The 20,764-nt window shown below is 34.1% G+C and overlaps 1 protein-coding gene and 1 pseudogene across 1 annotated transcript in view; both read left to right on the plus strand.

Moving 5' to 3' along the window:
- The window catches only part of CNTNAP4 (contactin associated protein family member 4), a 286,975-nt gene that overhangs the window by 122,957 nt on the left and 143,254 nt on the right, over positions 1-20,764 (plus strand). The gene's annotated exons all lie outside the window — the stretch shown is intronic.
- On the plus strand, positions 2,300-3,083 carry LOC116555658 (annotated as a pseudogene).

The raw sequence follows: 20,764 nt of genomic DNA on the forward strand, positions 1-20,764 counted from the left end.
ACACGAGCTATACTGGGACTTCTTTCTCCACTGAACTTTCTTAATACAACATTATTCTACTTCTTAAGTTAAACAGCGTAAAGCAGGGCTAACAAAGGTTCTCAATTTTAAGCTCTCAGCATATTGAGTGTTTTGAAAACTTGATAAATTGCTCTTAAGTTTCTTAATACATAGAGTCTTTACATAAGATTCTGTCAACATCTTTGTGAGCATGCAATGAATAATATGTGAAATTGCTTATAAAATTAGTAGACATAGAAACTAAAAATTTAATATAAAAATTGTGAATTACTTTATATAAATGCTCATATTGTGAGATCTCCAGAATTTATGATAATGGCTTTGTGCTAATGAATAGTGACCACAGTTAATAATGTAATGTGTATTTCAAAATTGCTAAAATAACATATTTTTAATATTTTCATAACATAAAAATGGTAACTAATGAGATGATAGATATATTCATTAGCTCGATTAACTCTTTCTACAGTGCATGCAAAAATCAAAACGTCACATTGTACCCCATAAATATGTACAATTATTTGTTGTAAACTTAAATTGAATATATTCAAAAAAGAACATATGAAAAATGCATGTATTTGTCATAAATGCATGATAAATGCATGTATTTCAAATGAAGAAATCATTTAATTTCTTGAAGTCTGAATAGAAAATGATACAGAATTATGATTGCTGTATTGTAGTTGTTAATGAGATTCTCATTGATAGAATTGTTTTCAATATGACTCTATAAACACTTAACCCTTGCTATCAAACATAACATTAGGTTACATTATTCTAGAGACTATCTTAAAACCATGCAAGTGTTGTAATTGTTCTTTCCCTGTAGCTATTTAGATTTGATCACTATAATTGCTATGCAAAATAAAACAGGGAATTGGAACTTTCCAAATCATCAATTTCTAAATAAATTTTAGTTGACCCTTGAATAACACAGGGAGAAGGGGAAGCCCATGCAATGAAAAATTCATGTATAACATTTGACACCCCAAAAAGGTAACTTCTAATAGCTTGCTGTTGACTACAAGCCTTACTGATAGCATAAAAAAATCTATTAACAAGTATTTTGTATATTATATAAGTTATATATTGTATTCTTACAACAAAATAAGCTAGAGAAAAGAAAATTGTAAGAAAATCATAAGGAAGAGAAAAAATATTTACTCTTCATTAACTGAAAGTGAATCATCATAGAATCTCCATTCTCATTGTCTTCATGTTGAGTAGGCTGAGAAGGAGGAGGGAGAGGAGGGGTTGGTCTTGCTGTTCACGGGTGGCAGAGACAGAAGAAAACCTTCATGTAAATGGACCCTCAGAGTTCAAAACCATGAGGTGCAGGGGTCAACTTTTTTTTTTTTTTTTTTAAGATATTCATCACGTGTAAATTGTCTCCAATTATTTTTACATAGCTAAAGGATATGACATATATAAACTGGTAATTTTATGAAACATAATCATTCTCGATTACTAAATGAAATATGTTTTTGGCTGCATTAAGAGTCATTAAGCTGGGCCAGTTTCATTGGTTCACGCCTGTAATCCAGAACTTTGTGGGGCAGGAGCAGGCGAATTGCTTGAGCTCAGCAACATGGCGAAACTCTTGTCTTTACAAAAAATACAAAAAAAAAGGACTTCCGCCAAGGTGGCCTAAAGGGAGCTTTCTCGGGAGTGCCGCTCCCAGCGAGTGAGACACAGAATGAGTCTGATCTCCGTGTTTCTGAACGAGGTAGCGTGTTCGTTTCTAAGGGACCAGTTGAACAGCAGGATTATCTCAAAAAAGGTGGTGAGAGTAGCCCAAAGAGGGCGAGCTGAGGCAAGTGGGGAGCTCCGTCCTACCCCGAAGTGCATCTGGCACGGAGGATCAGGGGCTTCATCCCCTCGGTACTCCGATTCAGATACTGCGCTTCACCCCATGACTAATACAGCCCTGTCCCACAGAAGGAGGGGGAGTTGAAAGCAGGGAGCTGGGGAGACAGGTCCCATCCCCACAAAATCCAGCAAGCGGAGGCCCTCTCACGGGAGAGTTTCGCGGTTAACACATCAGACTGAGCTCCAACCAGGACGAGCCAGCTCGGCAGAACGAAAGACGCCACCAGTAGGGAGGCGGACTCATCTCGCCGGGGAAAGCAGAAACCAAGGGAAGAATAAACAGCAGCCGGGCTGAGACCGAGGCAGCCGAGCAGCGCCTCCACAGGCAGACAAGGGACAGACCGTCTTAAGTGGCACACTCATCTCTGTGTATTAAAAAAGCCTCGGTGGCCTTGAGGAGCGGAACTGAGACCTGCTGGACTGGTTAGAGAAACCCAGGACTGATACCATGCTGGGGAAGCCCAAGCTTCACTACTTCAATGCACGAGGCAGAACGGAGCCCATCCGGTGGCTCTTGGCTGCAGCTGGAATGGAGTTTGAAGAGAAATTTCTAGAATCTGCAGAAGATTTGGAAAAGTTAAGAAATGATGGGTATTTGATGTTACAGCAAGTGCCAACGGTTGAGGTTGTCAGGATGGAGCTGGTGCAGAGCAGAGCCATTCTCAACTACATTGCCAGGAAATACGACCTCTATGGGAAAAACATAAAGGAGGGAGCGTTGATTGGTATGTATACAGAAGGTATGGCAGATTTGTATGAAATGATCCTTCTTCTGCCCTTATGCTGACCTGAGGAAAAAGATGCCAAAATTGCCTTGATCCAAGAGAAAACAAAAAATCGCTATTTCCCTGCCTTCGAAATAGTGTTAAAGAGCCACGGACAAGACTACCTTATTGGCAACAAGCTGAGCCGGGCTGCCATTCAGCTGGTGGAACTTCTCTACTTTGTGGAAGAGCTAGACCCCAGCCTTATCTCCAGTTTCCCTCTGCTGCAGGCCCTGAAAACCAGAATCGGCAACCTGCCCACTGTGAAGAAGTTTCTGCAACCTGGCAGCCCAAGGAAGCCTCCTGCAAATGCGAAATCTGTAAAAGAAGCAAGGAAGATTTTCAAGTTTTAATAAAGCAGCCATGGAGGCCAAGAATATGCAAGGCCAATATTCTAAAGCTTTGCAACAATAAAGTGCTTTACCTAACTGTTAAAAAAAAAACAACAAAAAACAACCTCATACAGGAGAAATAACCCCAACTTTAACAGAAACGACATCCACTCAGAGATCTCATCTGAAATCACCAACTTCAAAGATCAAAGATAGATAAATCCATGAAGATGGGAAGAAACGAGTGCAAAAAGGATGAAATCATCAAAGTCCAGAATGCCTCTCCTCTCCCAAGAGATCCCCACTCCTCACCAGCAAGGGAACAAAACAGGATGGATAATGAATTTGACAAACAGAAGCAGGCTTCAGAAGGTGGGTAATAACAAACTTCTCTGAGCTGTAAGATCATATTCTAACCCAGTGCAAAGAAACTAAGAACCTTGAAAAAAGGTTAGACTAATTAGAGAAATGCATATCAAAACTACATTGAGATACCATCTCACAGCAATTAGAATGGCGATCATTAAAAAATCTGGAGACAACAGATGCTGGAGAGGATGTGGAGAAAAAGGAATGCTTTTATGCAGTTGGTGGGAGTGTAAATTAGTTCAACCATTGTGGAAGACAGTGTGGCGATTCCTCAAGGATCTAGAAATAGAAATTGACCCAGAAATCCCATTACTGGATGTATGCCCAAAGGATTATAAATCATTCTATTATGAAGACACATGCACACGTATGTTCATTATGGCACTGTTTACAATAGCAAAGACCTGGAACTAACCGAAATGCCCATCTGCGATAGACTAGATAAAGAAAAGGTGGCACTTATACACCATGGAATACTATGCAGCCATAAAAATTGATGAGTCCATGTCATTTGTAGGGACATGGATGAATCTGGAAACCATTATACTCAGCAAACCGACAGAAGAACAGAAAATCAAACACCACAGGTTCTCACTCATAGGCAGGCATTGAATGATGAGAACACATGGACAGGGAGGGGAGTATCACACACTGGGGTCTGTTGTAGGGAGTCCAGGGAGGGATAGCTGTGGGTAGGGAGGGGGGGAGGGATAATGTGGGGAGAAATGCCAGATATAGGTGATGAGGGGGATGGAGGCAGCAAACTACCTTGCCATGTATGTACCTATGCAACAATCCTGCGTGATCTGCGCAAATACCCCAGAACCTAAAGTACGATAAAAAAAAAAATTAGCTGGGTGTGGCGGCTCATGCCTGTAGTCCTAGCTACTATTGGTGCTATTTTAAAACAGCATGTGTTCACTTTGTGTCTCTGTGTCACATTTTGGTAATTCTAGTTATTTCAAACTTTTAAGCTTCATGTGATGAAATTTATGACAATATTCACTTTATTGTGGTAGTCTGGGACTGAATCCGCAGTACCTCTGAGGTGTCTGTACCTGTGATAAGTAAATAAATATTATAAAGGCATATATTAGCTTGTACATTACTAAGCTCCTTACGTAGAACAGATAAATTTAAATTTATCTGTTAATTAACAGTTAAATAACAAGCTATACACACATTTTACTAGGTACATACAAGTAAATAGAGTAGCAAAACAAGCCCTGTTGTACCCATTCCTGGGCCCCAACCATCAACCCTATGGCCCCACCCGTGGAACTGTTTCATATGTTGCCCAAGCTCTGTATTATTTTGAGGCAAATTGTAAAAGTTCCTAGCTTTTTATCCTTAAATATTTGTGTGCAAGTTCCTGAAAGGTAAGAGTTTTTCTTATAATAGAACCTAAAGAAATGAACAATAATTTATTTGCACCATCAAGTACCCAGTTGTTTTTCAAATTTTCAATAGTGAACTGGAAAATGGCATTTTATTATTACTTTTTTTTAAAAAAAATACTACAGATTTCCAAAGACCTCAATATAATACAAAAGAGAATTTCGTAGTAAAGACTGCTGATTTCAGAGTCCGTTTTCTGAACATGTTCTCTGTGTAGTGTTACCTCATCTACTACCTGCTTTGAGTCCCTGAGGAATTGCTAAAGGCACATATATTCAGAGAAGATGCTTATTCCTATTCTTGCAGGTCCACGATTTTCAAACCTTTTGTGGGAACAAATCCAGAATGTCATTATGTCTGTTATTCTTTGTTTCATTACTAAACATTTGTGGCCTAAGATTTTGTGACTGTTGTGGAAGAATTCAAAAGAAAATTTGAATGTATGGCACAGCAGCTTTCACACTACATATGGCATTAAGATAAATATCATTTAAGTGTAAAATAATAAGCCTCATTACTTTGTCATTGGAATGCTAAAGAATTCACCCTCAGATACGTTTATTTTAATTTTTTTAATCTATAGGGAGCAGCCAAGCATTTTATCTGGTTCCTCACAGAAGCACTTAAAGTTATTCTATATATTATGAATAATGTAATTTCTTAAAATTAAGCAGAATTTAAAGTACTTATACAGCGTCATTAAAATCACATGCAATATGTTTTATAAACTGACAAGAGGGTGCATACAAATATCTATAAAAGTTATGTATATTACCTTTAAAATAATTTAAAAATGTTAGTCAAACATTCTAAATTGCATTGAAACAGAAACCATACGGATGTTTAGGAACTTCTGGTTGCTACATGGTGCTAAAATTACGATGACTGAAGTATAATTTCCAAAAAATTATATGCAAAGGCAAACTAGTTTAAAAGAAAATGAAACTCTGCATTAAAGAAATTAAAACTAATTTTGTTGAAGTAACTTTTCTAGGAAGTATTTTCTTGATATCTTTTGTCTTGTGGTTAAAAATATTGTCTACTACATTCAAGTAATTATTTGGCTTTATTTCCCAAATGGAGTTGTCACTTTGATCAAAGTACATAGAGAGGCGTTACTATTTCTCTTTTTACTCTCTAGCTGGATGATTTGGATGTTAAACTCAAGTAATGAGATTCAGAGTCAGACTCATAAACTGTCTGTAACAGTGTGCCATCTGTGAAGACTTAATCACTACACAACACAACAATCACAACTGCATGTTATTGAGGCTTGTTACGAAGTAGGCAGATGTTAATCTCTTCATCTTACTTAATTTGGATATCAAACTTTGGAAGTAAGTACTCTTATCTCCAATTTATAGATAAAGAAACTGAGGTTCAGGAATCTGATTCAAGATTTTCCAGCTGTTAAGTGATGGATCCCCATCTTTTAAGAGCCAGGATTGTCTTCTTTGTTTGGCTGTTTTTTTACCAGGTCATACTAAGGTCTCCAGTAGAAAGATTTGGATGGGCATACTTGATTTCTCTTTATGAAAAGGGCTTGGAGGCTGTATTCATATTTCACTTGTTGCTGTAATAATGATTTTTGGTGCTTGAAAAAAGTTGTCTACAAAGATTAGGAAGATTTTTTTGAACATGAAATAAATGAGTTTTTGTCATCTGTATTGAGTAGAAGAAATATTTCCAAAATTTCAGACATCCTAGCATTAAAAATGGAGAACATGTATTAAAGCCTTCAAGTATTCTCTCTTCTTGTTCCATTTATCTATATCAATATACCCATGGGTATGTGAGCCATTTACTGGTTTGTTTTGTAGTTTTGTTAGATCTGGCAGTGTTTCAAAAGGTAATGCAAGTGGGCAGGTGTTATTATTGATTGAAATAAACAGTTTGCACCAGTCTAAAACAGTGTCTGCTGCATGCATTTATTCACCCTCTGCTCCCAGATGAGTTTGTCTTTGTGAAGAGTAGGTTAAGCCCTGATGACATTATTACTAAAGTACTCTCTCTTTTGACTTTATAATGAAACTAGTTGTGTGACTAAATTGTACAGACCCTGAAGGTCAAATAACCCAAAATAACACAGTATCATATATTTGTCTATGTATCCTAAAAAGTTTGGTAAAATTTAAAGTTGACAGCAACTTAAAAAATAATACTACAGAGATCATTAATTTTTGTATTTCCTAAAACTTAATATCACAATTAGGAGTATCTCAGAGGTTACTGAGATTTTCCCAGTGTCTAGCTTCCATGAAAGAATAGGTTAAAATCTACATAAACATACAGTGGTCTTCAGCTAAATAAGGTATATAGTGTCTAATATACGTCACAATATACATTACAATATGAAGTATACGTTAATGTACATCCATGCACATATAATAGCATTACTAATATACATTAAATAATATATGACTTCAGAGGCCATAATGAGGGTCATCAGCTCTGAACTCTAAGAAACAGTAAGGGCTGATTGAACTCTGTCCAAACTTTTAAAACATTCTAGCTTTTCAAATTAAGTATAATAAACTGGATATTTATTTTAATTTGCTTAGAAATGTTGGTTGATTTTGAGTCTCTTTCTAAGGCACATATTTAAGTTTCCATTTGGGAAAACAATTAGCAATTTATTTAATAAATGACATTTTGAAGCAGTCTGAACGCTGATCAGTATATTAGAATGACTGTATGAAAACATTAATAGAATATACAGGTAAGTGAGGAATAATTTACTTTAAATTTTATAATGTCTCTAATGGGGAATTCAGTAGTTTTCTTTCAGCACTGAACAATAGGGATTTTAATGGTAATGGTCATAAGAATGCCATTATTCTTAGTAATATTAATGGTAAAATGAGAGATGCTAATCGAGCTCTTTATGGTATAATGCATGATAAATTATATGATATCTAAAATCTGAATTGAAAGGTATTTCTCATAGTGTTCTTAATGATCTATAAAAAAGCACAAAAGTGAAAAATAGAATTTTAATGAGGTATTCTTCAAAAGTCTTCTCTTTTTGCTTTTGGATAAATACATGCAAAATTTAAATCTTGATTGTCTTCACTGAACTATTTTTTAAAGTGCCAAGGACGTATTTCCTTTTCATAGTTAGCATGCTTATTTTCATGTAACTTTTTATAATAAAAGACAATACACATCCAGAAAAATACAAAAAGCCTAAATGTATGCAATTCATTGGATTATCAATAAGTGAAAACAGTATGTAAATATTACTTAGACCAAGCATCTTATTGTAACTTTCATGCTGTTATTGTTCACTACTACCTCCCTCTTCCCACCAAATAATCATGATTATGAATTCTTTTGCCGTGGATTAGTTTTGCCTATACAGAAGGAATCATACTATATAAACTTTTAACTGTCTGGCTCCTTGGGTTAGCCTCATGCTTATGAAAAGCATCCATGTTAAAAAATATAATTTAAAAATAGAGCAGTATTTTAAAATTCCTTTTATAATTGGACATGTGAATTATACTTTGGGGAAATTATAAACAATGCTTCAAAAATATTTACGTACACACATGTATGTCTTTTGCTAACTGGAAAAATGCCTGATTTTGAATTGGGTACATCATTCTTCAGAGTGAAATTGCCAACTCATAAAAAATGTATGTATTTAACTTTAGTAGAAAATACAAAATGATTTTAATGGAAATTATACCAATTTATATTCTCAGCAGCAGTATATTAAAATTCCATTTGTTCCACATTCTTGAAAGTACTTGGTATTATCAATTTTCTTGTGTTTTAGATTGTTATTCTTTCCCTCAGTTTTAGCCTTTCTAGTTGGTATGCATAACTCTCATGCTTGGGTTCTAATTGGCATTGTCCAGCGTCAAATAAGAGCAACTATTGCATAGATTTTTTTAGGCATTTAAGTATTTTTTCTCTTTTCTTTATTACTGCTTTGTAATTCACTACGTATTGTGGATACTAATATACTGAAAAATAGGTTCGACCATTCTGTGGTTTCTTTCTATTGCAACATCTTTAGATGGACAGACATTATTAATGTATTCTCACATCAGTTTCATTAAATGGTTAAGAAAATTGTTGAACTCGTTAAAATCATGAAAATATTCAGCTAAGTTATCTTCCTATAACATTACTGTTTGCCTTTCACATTTATTTCTACAATTTTCCTGGAACTCACTTCTGCATATGGGTTGAGGTAGTGATCAATCCTTTAAAAATTTCTTTCTTTTTTACTTTTTCTGGGGTGCATGAAATGTTTTGATACAGGCATGCAGTGTGAAATCAGCATATCACGGGGAATGGGGGTAATCTATTCCCTCAAGTGTTTATCCTTAGAATTACAAACAATGCAGTTATATTTTTTAAGTCATTTAAAAATGTACAGTTAAGTTATTATTGACTATAGTCACCCTGTTATGCTATCAAATAATAAGTCTTAGTCATTCTTTCTATTTTGTTTGTACTTGTTAACCATTCCCACCTCCTCGGATTCCTGCCACTACACTTCCCAGCCTCTGGTAACCATCTGTCTACTCTCAATGTCCATGAGCTCAACTCTTGATTTTTAGATTTTTCTTTTGAAATTATTTGCCAGTGGGGATATCCAATTTATACAGCTCCACGTTTTTAAAACAACCATTTTTCTCCCCACTGCTCTGCATGGCAAACATAGTTAAAAATCCACTCTCCATGCATGCTAAATCTGTGTCTAGATTCTTTGTTCTGTTCCAGTGATCTGTTTGAGGAACTTGCCAATATGACATTCTCTTTTTTAAAATAACATTATAAGACTTAATATCCAGTTGTTTTTTTGTAAAAGCAAAACCCTCCAACTTTGTCTTTCTTCAGGAGTATCTTCTGATTCCCATTTTGTTACATTTCCACATAAAATTTGTAAGTATCTTGTAATTTGTGCACACACACACACACACAAACATTGCTTTGAATTTGATTGAATCTATATATTAATTTAGGAGTATTGACATCTTTTCAATATTGTATTTTCTACTATAAGTCTTTTAAAATTTCTGTCAATAATGTTTTATGTAAAGGCATTAAATATATTGTAGATTTTTACAGTTACATAATACAGTTTAATGCTAATGTAAATGTCACTCAGAAATTCCACTTTCTGTCGCTTTTGTATAGATGTTTAATTCATTTTTATATATAGACTTTTATCTAACAGACTTGCTAAACTAACTATAGATTTTTCAAATTTCCTACATACACAATCTTACACCTATAAATAGAGACAGTTTTATTTCTTCCTTTCCAATCCTACTACCTGATAAATATTTTTCTTGCCTTATTACACTAACTAGAAGTTTATTACATGTTTAATGAAAGGGCCTATACAGAACATACTTGTTACATTCTCAAACTCAAAACAGTTCTCAGCATTTCTTATTCTATGTGATGCTTGCTGTATGAGTTTGATACATACTCTTTATAGATTTAGAAACTGCCTACTGGGCTAAGAATTTTCATCATGTGTGAATATTAAATTTTATCAAATGCTGTTTTCTGTATATGTTGAGAAAACCATATGTTCTTCAATGTGATAAATTACATTGACTGACTTTAAAAAATTAAGCAACTCTTGCATTCCTGGAATTAACTTGATTGAGACATGATTTATTATTTTTTCTATATTTTTATATTGTAGAATCACTTTTAAACTATTTTGAGGAGTTTTGGATATGCATTCATGAGCATGCTTGACTGTCTGTTATTTTCCTTCTTGCAAATTCCTTGTCAGATTTTAATATCAAGGTTATGCTGGCCTGACAAAGCAAGCTGGGAAACATTCTCTATTTTTCTGCTGTTTGAAGGTACTTGTTTAATATTGGTGTGATTTTGTCCTTAAATACTTACAATAATTCACTAGGAAAGACTTCAAGGCCTGCAATTTTCTGTGTGAATATGTTTACATTTATGCATTTAATCTAATAGATGTAGGCAGTTCAGGTTTTCCTGTTCTCATCTGTTTTGGTAAGTGGCGATTGGTTTGGAATTTGTTTATTTCATTTAAATTTATAAAATTAGTGGTGTCATTCAAAATATCATTATCACTCTAACATGTATAGGCTCATCATAAGATGCTCTTTTGCATTACTGATATTGTTTATTCATGTCTCTTAATTTTTTCTTTCCTGGATTAATCCTAGCATATGGATTGAGGTAGTGATCAATAGATCTTTAAAAATTTTTTTTTTAAATTTTTTCTGGGGTGCATGAAATGTTTTGATACAGGCAGGCAGTGTGAAATCAGCACATCACAGAGAATGGGAGTAATCCATTTAAATGTTTTTTTTTTTTTTTTTCAAAAACCAACTTACAGGTTTTTTTCCCCAATTTTGGTAATTATTCATGTGAGGAATAATATGTCTTGTAGAAAGAAGAATTTACAGAAATCAAAATGAAAAATAATTACAATAGTCTGAATTCCCAACATTCAGAATAAACACAATTCCTCCCAATTTTGTGTATATTCTTTCAGATTTATAGCACAAATGTATTTCTGAAGTATGTTTTCTAAACACACACAGATGAAATATAGAATTGCACTGTAATGCTATTTGATACATATGACCACTGTTTCCTCATTTGTACATCTTCTTACTACTTCCCTGCTTAGATTATTTTAAAACATATCTAATATTGCATGACTTTCTTCAAAGATTCTACAAAATATATTTATAATCAATAAGGAGTTTGTTTTTAAATAGAACTTAAATGAACTTATCTAACACAATTTATAAGTTCTGTAATATCATAAAATAATCAGGTTATTTGACTTGCTTGTACTGTAAAAATATCTTTTTTAAATTTATTATATAGAATTCAAAGTCCAATAATACATTGAATTAATACATGTTTTATAGTATAATACTATTAATTACCTTTAAAATCAGTTTTATTGAGAAAGTATTTAGTTGACATAAAATGTCAACCAAATGAAGTACAGAAATTGATGAGTTCTGATAAATGTAAGCATTTTTAATTCCACAGAAAGGAATTAGAATGTTTCCATCACCCAACAAAGTTCCTTCATGTTCCTTTGTAGACAACCCTTATCACACCCTGACCCTGGAAATAATCAGCTTTCTATCGCTATAGAGGATTTTTACTATTCCAGAATTTCATATAAATGAAATAATGTAGGGTTCACTTTTATTCCTGGCAGTTTTCATTCTATAAAATATTTTTAAAATTGTTTTGTGTTGTTGAGTATATCATCAGTTTGTGTCTTTTATTACTGAGTACTTTCCCATTGTATAGATATACTGTTTTTTTTTTTTTAACTCTGCCTTATTTTTGTCATTTATTCATTCATTTTTAAAATTCTTTTTCATTTTTGGCTTTCATTTGCTGTATTTTTTCCTCTTGTGTCTTAACTTCTGTCCTTAACTCACTTTTCTTCTGTCTTTTTTTTGATATCCATGGGCTCAATATTGGTGACTTCTCTTTCATTTGTGATATTGATAATTTGGATCTTTTCTTTCTCTTTTTTTTTTTCCACCATAGATAGCATGACTATAGGTTTATTAATCTTAGAAAACTTTTCAAAGAACCACCTTTTGTTTTTTTTTATTTTCTCTATATCTTCCTGTTTCCAATTTATTAATTTGTGCTCTGATTTTTAAAATTTCTTTTCTTCTACATTCTTTAGACTTCAATTCTAAATTCTCTAATAACCTAAGATGAAAACTTAGGTTATTTATTTCAATCTTTGTTTGTTTTCTAATGTATGCATTTATTGCCACAAATTTTCCTAAAACACTGGTTTTGCTCTTTCCTGTACATTTTGATGTAATATTTTCATTTGCATATGGATTTAAAAATTCTAGATAATTTCACATGAAACTTCTGCTTTTAACTTGAATCATTTTCAGATGTTTAGGAAATAATTATCTTTCTGTTATTGATTTATAGTTTAATTGCATTATGGCCTGAGAGCATACTTTGTATGATTTATATTGTTTTAAATTTGCGAGGGTATGTTTTATGACCCCTGATGCATACTGAATGTTCCATGTGAGCTTAAGAAGAGTGTGGCTGCTGTTGTTGGATGAAATGTTCTTAAAATGTTAATGAAATTTAGTTGAATAATAGTGATGTTCAGGTCTTCTATATTCTTACTGTTTTCCTGATTACTTGATATACCAATTATTCCAACTATAATAACAAATTTGTCTGTTTTTAACTTGCCATTCTATCAGTATTTGCCTCATGTATTTTTGACTCTGTTGTTAGTTGCTGTCACAATAAGGATTATTTCACCATCTTGGAAAATTGATTACTTTGTCATTAGGAAATATTCCTCACTATCCCTAATAATCTTCCTTGTTCTGCAGGTTTTTTTGTCTGAAATTAATGTAGCTCGTCCAGCTTTTATTTTTTATTAGTGTTAGCATGTGACATATCTTTCTCCATCCCATTTACTTTTAATGCATGTTGGTCTATATTTAATGTGGATTTCTTGTAGACAACATATAGGTGGGCCTGCTTTTTCTATATACTCTGATAATCTCTTTCATTGACCTATTTCTATCACTCACTGTTCAAGTGATTATTGATATATTTGAATTAATATCTATCATGCTTATAACTGTTTTCTATTTGTTCTAAATTTTTTTGCCCCCATTTAAAATTCCTTATCTGATTTCATTTGAAAATTTTGTATGATTCTATTTTATCTTCTCTTTACCATATTAGTTATACTTTAAAAAATTGTCAGTGGCTGCCTTTAACTAAACCAAAGTCCATTTTCAAATGTTAATAACACTATTCTACTTATTATATAGTACAGGTCCCTTGTAACAGAGTATTCCTAACTTCTCCCTTCTGTACCTGGCAACATTTATTTGTAATTTAAGTGAATGTAATATTAATTTGCAATAAAAATAACTTTATTTAATTTATCCATGTGCTAAAAGCACTCAATACAAGATTATTATTGTTTTAAATACTCATCTATTAACTAAGGATTAAATTAAGAAAAATAAATTATCTTACTTTATCTTCTTTTATTTATTTAATGTTCTTCCTTTCTCAATGTAGATCCAGAATTCTGAGCTATATAGCTTTCCTTTTGCCTGAAGACATTCTTCTAACTTTTATTACAGGGTAGGAATGCTCTCAATGCATTCCACAGTTTTTGTTTACCTGAGAGTCTCCTTCACTTTGGAAGGGTAATTTCTCTGGATATAGAGTTCTAGATTTATTTTTAATTCTTTCGATGCTTTACATATTTTACTCTTTTCTTGCTTGCATGTTTTCTGATGAGAAGTCCAATGAAATTTTTATCTTTCTTTCTCTATCAGTAATGTATCTACCTTCTGATGCCCTCTGCTGCTTCTAAAATTTTCTTTTTGTCTTGAGTTTTCTGTAATTTGATCTGTTATGACTCAGTATAGTTTTTATTTTGTTTTTTAACCTTCATTTTTATGCTATCACCTTCATGGATCTACAGTTCTGTGTCTGTCATTAATACTGAAAAGTTATTGGCCATTATTGCTTCAAATATTTCTTTGATCTGTTATCTTTTCCTTCTGGTATTTCACTTATGCGTATGTTACAACTTTTGTCATTGCCTGCAATTCTTGATACTACCTTCTGCTTTTTTTTTTTTTTTCTTTTTCTTTTTCTATTACAGCTTGAGAAATTTGTATCCTCTTTTCTTGAAACACTGATGTTTTGTTGCTTCTGTTGAATCTGTTGATGGGCCTATCAAAGGCATTGTTCATCTCTGTTCCAGCATTTTTAATTTCTGGCATTTCTCTTTGATTCTTTTGTAGAGTTTTCATCTCTTTGATTACATTACCCATCTGTTTTTGCATGTTGTGTGCTTTTTTCCATTAGACCCCTTAGAATATTAATCATAGTTGTTTTAAAACCTTGTCTGATTTTCAACATCTGTGGCATATGTGAGTCTTATTCTGATGATTGTTTTATCTCTGCAGAGTGTGGGGATTTTTCCTTACTTTTTGGCATTCCTTGTAATTTTTCATAGAAATCAGAATGTACTATATCTGGCAATAGAAACTAAGACAAATAGATTGTTCGTATAAAGATTTACATTACTCTGGCTAAGAATTGGGTTATATTTTATGTTTGCTATAGGTGCTATAGGTACCAGATGCTTGCAGTTCATCTAATGCCCTTGTTTCTATTTCTCCATTGACTTAAATTCTCTTCAGAGACAGTCTTTGTTTTTTAGGTCTTTCAATTGTTATTCAGTATTGTTGCACTGGACTCCTATTGTGTGGTAGTGTAATATGAGAGAGGAGCAATGTTCTGTAATATTCCAATTCAATTTCAGTGTTTCAGTGGGTTGTAGTCTCAGAACTGTGACCTTCACAAGCATTTATCTAGTGATACATCCTCTTTATATCCGGTCCTCTACTTTCTTTCCTGCTTACTGGGTTTCCAGTCTATTTCTGTGAAGCTCTGACTCCTGTTGCCTTTTTCCCCTTAGGTAAGACAGGAAAGGTTTGGAGGCTGGAATGGGAGAAGTGTGGTCCTCCAATTGGGAGAGGTTCCAGCACAGTGTTTTCTTTGGGAGAATGGAACTTCTTTATGAAGAAAACTGAGCATACTTCCCAATGATTCCCTATCCCGCTTCCTGTCAGAGCCAGGAGGGAATCTTTTTCTAATCTTCATAGAATACATGGATGGGTTCTCAGAGATAAAGCCCACAGAAATTTGGAGCCCTCTTAGACTGTGATCTGGAACTTCTCACTCTCATTCTAGTCCACACTCAGTTTCATTCATCCAAATTACCATAGAAGTGTTCCTTCTGTTTCTGGTGCCAGAGGCTTTTGTTCCAGGTGGCCGGATCTCAGTTCTGACTCTTTGGATGATCTCATCCCTCCAGATTTCAGCATGGTGTTGTGTCATGTGTACTAGCTTGGGCTGCTATAACAAATACCATAGTCTGGGTGGCTGAAACAACAGACATTTATTACTAACAGTTTTTGAGGTCGAGGAGTCTGAGAACAAGGTGCTAGCCAATTCACTTCTTGGTTAGTGTCCTATATATGATTGGCAGATGGTTATCTCTCTGCTGTATCTGCACATGGTGAAGAAAAAGAAATCGGATCTCTCTTTCTATTCTTATAAGGGCATTAATTTCCTAATGAAGGCCCCACCTTTATGACCTTGTCAAAATTTGATTACCTGCCAAACACCTCATTTCCAAATAGTCACATCATGCGTTGGGACTTGAACATATGCATTTTGAGAGGGTGTGATTTATTCTATAGCGCCATGAAAGCTCAGTTCTCTGATGGGTCTAAGAAAAGTTATTGATTTCTAGTTTGTTTGTTTTGTTCTTGTGGTACAGTGTAGAGCAGTGTTTCACTCTGAGATGAGTAGAGTACCTTGTGTGTGTAAATATTTTAATATATATATTCTAATATATTCTAACATTAGAATAATGTGTATATTCTGTAGAATATATATAATGATAATGTATATTCTATAGGAGCTAAATATAAATTTCCCTTTAAGAATAGGTTTTGCTGCTATTTTATTAGGACACTACATAAGAAAAAAAAACGAACAGATGATTTTGGGCCTAGAAGGATATCTTTCTACAAAGGCACTTGTATAGGCAACCAGAAACACTGAACTTCTCTGACAATCTCAGTATAATTCCCCATAGATTGGGAAGATGGGAAGTTTACCTTTAATCTTCATTTTTTTGTTGGTCCATCTTTGGCTTTCTCATTATCCTAAAAAGTAGATCCTCCAAATTCTTACAAAAAGCCTATAGAAGCCTGTAAAATATTCTCATCTTTAAGGGCTCTAGAACTAGAATTTTGTCCCTAACCCCGTGAAAACTGCTCAGAAAACAAACAGTGACAAACAGCAACAACAACAACAACAAAAACACTGCCTCACTTCTGTTTCTCCTTGTCAGAAATCCTTTAGTTATCTAAAGAGAAAGCCTCAAATGTGGGTTTTCTTCTTCTAGATCTTGAACATTTAATATTTCATTATATGTTTAGCTCTTCAACTCCTTTTTTTTTTTTTTTCATTCCAAAAGGAAGATTCAGAATTTTCAGTCTAGCAGTACCATAATATGAATTTTTATGGTTATTTTCCATCTCAATAAAAATTTCTGTACAAAATTGTACTTGTAATACCCTAATATAAATGTGAGCTTTATGACTTGTCCACATATCTCTCCTATAACAATTTATTGCTGTGTTTCAACAATAGTTACAGATTACGGCCAAGTTTGCATCTTTCATGTGCTTTTTCTCTTCTGGCTATTTGATCTTTCTGTGTTGAGAATTCAAATCCTTTTATGCAAAAGGTACTAAACAGTATATTTTATAACTTGTATCTCCATAGATTCTAATATAATGATTCACGCAAGGGACCTCATCAAGTTATCATTAATAATTTCATGTACCTTCAAATAAATATTTTAATGATACTCAATATTTTTTGGAAGGTGGTAGAGACTGATTTTATTTAATAAAATTTCATTCTCTTTAATTTTGAAAATTGAGATTTATTATATGTGCAGCTCAAAACATAACATTCTAATTTGATTAGTGGATTCTCATTGCTATTTCTTTATTATAATAAATAAATTACATTCATAATCAAGAGTGAATCAACTTTTTCTTTTTAGATGGAGTTTCACTCTTGTTGCCCAGGCTGGAGTGCAGTGGTGCAATCTTGGCTCACTGCAGCCTCCACCTTCTGGGTTCAAGCAACTCTCCTGCCTCAGCCTCAGAGTAGCTGGAATTATGAGCATGCACCACCATGCCCAGCTAATTTTGTATTTTTTTTTTTTTTTTAAGCAGAGACGGGTTTCTCCATGTTGGTCAGACTGGTCTTGAGCTCCCAACCTCAGGTAAACTGCCTGCCTCGGCCTCCCAAGGTGCTGAGTTTACAGGTGAGAGTCACCATGCCTGGCCTGAATCAACTTTTAAAGATACTGTCCTCATGTCTTGTTCAATATGTGTTTAAAAGTTATTCTTGGCCTGGCACGGTGACTGAGGCCTGTAATTCCAACACTTTGGGAGGCCAAGGTGGGTGGATCACAAGGTCAGGAGTTCGAGATCAGCCTGACCAATATGGTGAAACCCTGTCTCTATTAAAAATATGAAAATTAACCAGGTATGGTGGCACACACCTGTAGTCCCAGCTACTTGGGAGGTTGAGGCAGAAGAATCACTTGAGCCCAGGAGGCGGAGGTTGCAGTGAGCCGAGATCATGACACTGTACTCTGGCCTGGGTGACAGAGCGAGACTCCATCTCAAAAAAAGTTATTTTTATGTGGGTTTATGTTAGCAAATTTTCCACTTTTTAGTAGTTCTTATTTCTCTTTGCTTTTATTATGTGCTTTTCTAGACCAGACAACCTTTTGGGAGGCACATTTAATAAAGATTTATATCTGACATCGTAAAATTATTTATAAAATCATTTCTATTTGACAGCATGTTACAATGATTTATTTAGCACCTGCATGTCAGCTAACTATGTCAAAATGAGTTGTACTTGAAAATAGTTCATGTGCAGGGCACATGTAGTCACAAGAATTTTCACAATAAGAGAGGTTATTAACCACAAGGGGATTTTCATGTTTGCCTCTTTTTTGTATTAAACTTCTGCTCATGCTGCTGTTCATTTGGACTGATTTTTATATAATTGCAGCGTCTGCTATGCAACTACATGTAACAGGTCCCATGTTTCTGATTTATTATAGTGACGTTTTAGAGCTTCTTATAAATTGCCATATGGGCATCTCCCTTTATACTTCTTGGCTTTTATACATGAGTTGCTCAATTAATATTTGAAAAAGAAATTAGTGCTATTATGCCTCTTCATAAACTTTAGAATCACTTTGGAAATACATAAAATCCTATGAGAAACTTTAATTCATTAACTCCATAAATTATCTTGGTTAAAATACATTTCTAAACCGTCTATGAACACCTCATTGAGTTCGGAAATCACCAAGTCTAAAAGAAAAGAAAAATACAATGAAGGCTTTTTGGGTTTTATTACATAAGATATGTATCATTCATTTTACTTCTAGATATCTTATGTGCTTGATAACATATTTCTTTATATTCCATGTCTATTAGCAGGGTACTGTTTATTGATTATTGAGTGTTTATCATTTATTTGACTCCAATAATTTTGGGAGGATGTAAAGTTTAATAGAAAATCTTTTTGTCTGTAAAAGTCAGCTGGTAGAGCTGAGTCCCAGTTCAACAATAACCTAAGTTGTATTATTCTAAAATGTGTAAAAGGTTTTAAATATAAATTATGAGGGAAAATGAAAAAAGCTTCAGATAAAATATTAAATTTCCTCTAGGGTAAGTTGTTTGCTTTCATGTTCTGTTGAAGTGATGCCTTTTGATGGCTTAGCTAAATTATGGGCTTTGGAGTCAGAAAAGCCTGGAATTAAATCCTTGCTCTGCCATTTTCTAGCTGTGTGACTTTAGGCACATAACCTCTATAATTTTCATTTTCCTCTGTTGTAAAGTGGGTACAAAAATAGCTACTTCACAGAGTTGATGCAAATATTAAAGCCACCTAATACATTTCTTCTATGTCTAATGCTGAGCCCTTAACTTTCATGTTGAAAACATTAAAATTGATAATATACATCACAATCACTAGTTGTTATGGTACAAATGTTTGTGTCCACTCAAACTTCATTTACTGAAATCTTAATCCTCAACAAGATGACATTAGGTGGGGCCTTTTGGGAGGTGATTAGGTCAAGAGGTCTGTCATGGAAATGCAATTAATTTCCTTATAAAAGAGATGCAAAGAAGCCCATTCACCCTTCCACAAGGTGAGAATACAGCTAGAAAATAGCATTTTATGAAACATGAAGTGGGCCCTCACCAGACACCCAATCTGCTGGTGCCTTGGTTTTGGACTTTTCAGCCTCCAGAACTGTGAAAAATGAATTTTGGTTGTTTATCAGATACTCAGTTTATGACTTTAAAAAATAGCAGCTTGAATGGACTAAGACACTATTTATTTCTGTGTTTGGAATTTAGCCCTAGGGAGACCTTCTCACATTTTTTTTTTCTCTGAAAAGTTTTAAGATAATATAGGGAATAAAAGAGCAGGATTTATACACAAACCAGAAGAATACTTTAAGAGTGAGATAAGGCCGGGCGCGGTGGCTCACGCCTATAATCCCAGCACTTTGGGAGGCCGAGGCGGGTGGATCACGAGGTCAAGAGATCGAGACCATCCTGGTCAACAAGGTGAAACCCCATCTCTACTAAAAATGCAAAAATTAGCTGGGCATGGTGGCGCACGCCTGTAGTCCCAGCTACTCGGGAGGCTGAGGCAGGAGAATTGCTTGAACCCAGGAGGCGGTGGTTGCAGTGAGCCGAGATCGCGCCATTGCACTCCAGCCTGAGTAACAAGAGGGAAACTCCGTCTCAAAAAAAAAAAAGATAAAGACCCAAAGCACAAAATTAGCTTGGCATGCATTAGAAATGCAGATTTCAGGGCCCTACCCACAAGTATAGTACAGAGGTGTAAGATTCATTTCTAAGAAAAACGCCTCAAGTAATCCTGACATATACTAAAGTTCAGAATCATTAAAGGAAGACGTAAATGTCCCTGTAATAAAATTATTATTTTTTAAAAAAGATTAAAAGACATTTAAATCCATGCATTCCTTTATGAATTGTTACGTAACAATTCTTTATAGCAAATTGAGGAAAGTTTCCTAGGCAAAGGAATACATTTGAAACTCCGTGGCATGTGCTGGACTTTTCATTTATAAAGTAATGTAGCATCAGTCCCATGCATCATTTACAAACATTCTGAAAATTTCCATTAAATATTAAAATCCAAAGCAGAGTCTTTGTTATGTGTGAAAAAATTTCAACAAGTGGCGCAAAAAATTGCAAACATTGTTGATCAGTTCATATATGTAATAAATAGTAACTGCATATTTTTCCAAGCAACATTGGCATTAGAGAGTTATTTAAGGTATACAGA

This window comes from Sapajus apella, unplaced genomic scaffold (genome assembly GCF_009761245.1).
Source record: "Sapajus apella isolate SASKATOON/1434 unplaced genomic scaffold, GSC_monkey_1.0 scaffold15, whole genome shotgun sequence".
In the NCBI taxonomy this organism is placed as follows: Eukaryota; Metazoa; Chordata; class Mammalia; order Primates; family Cebidae; genus Sapajus; species Sapajus apella.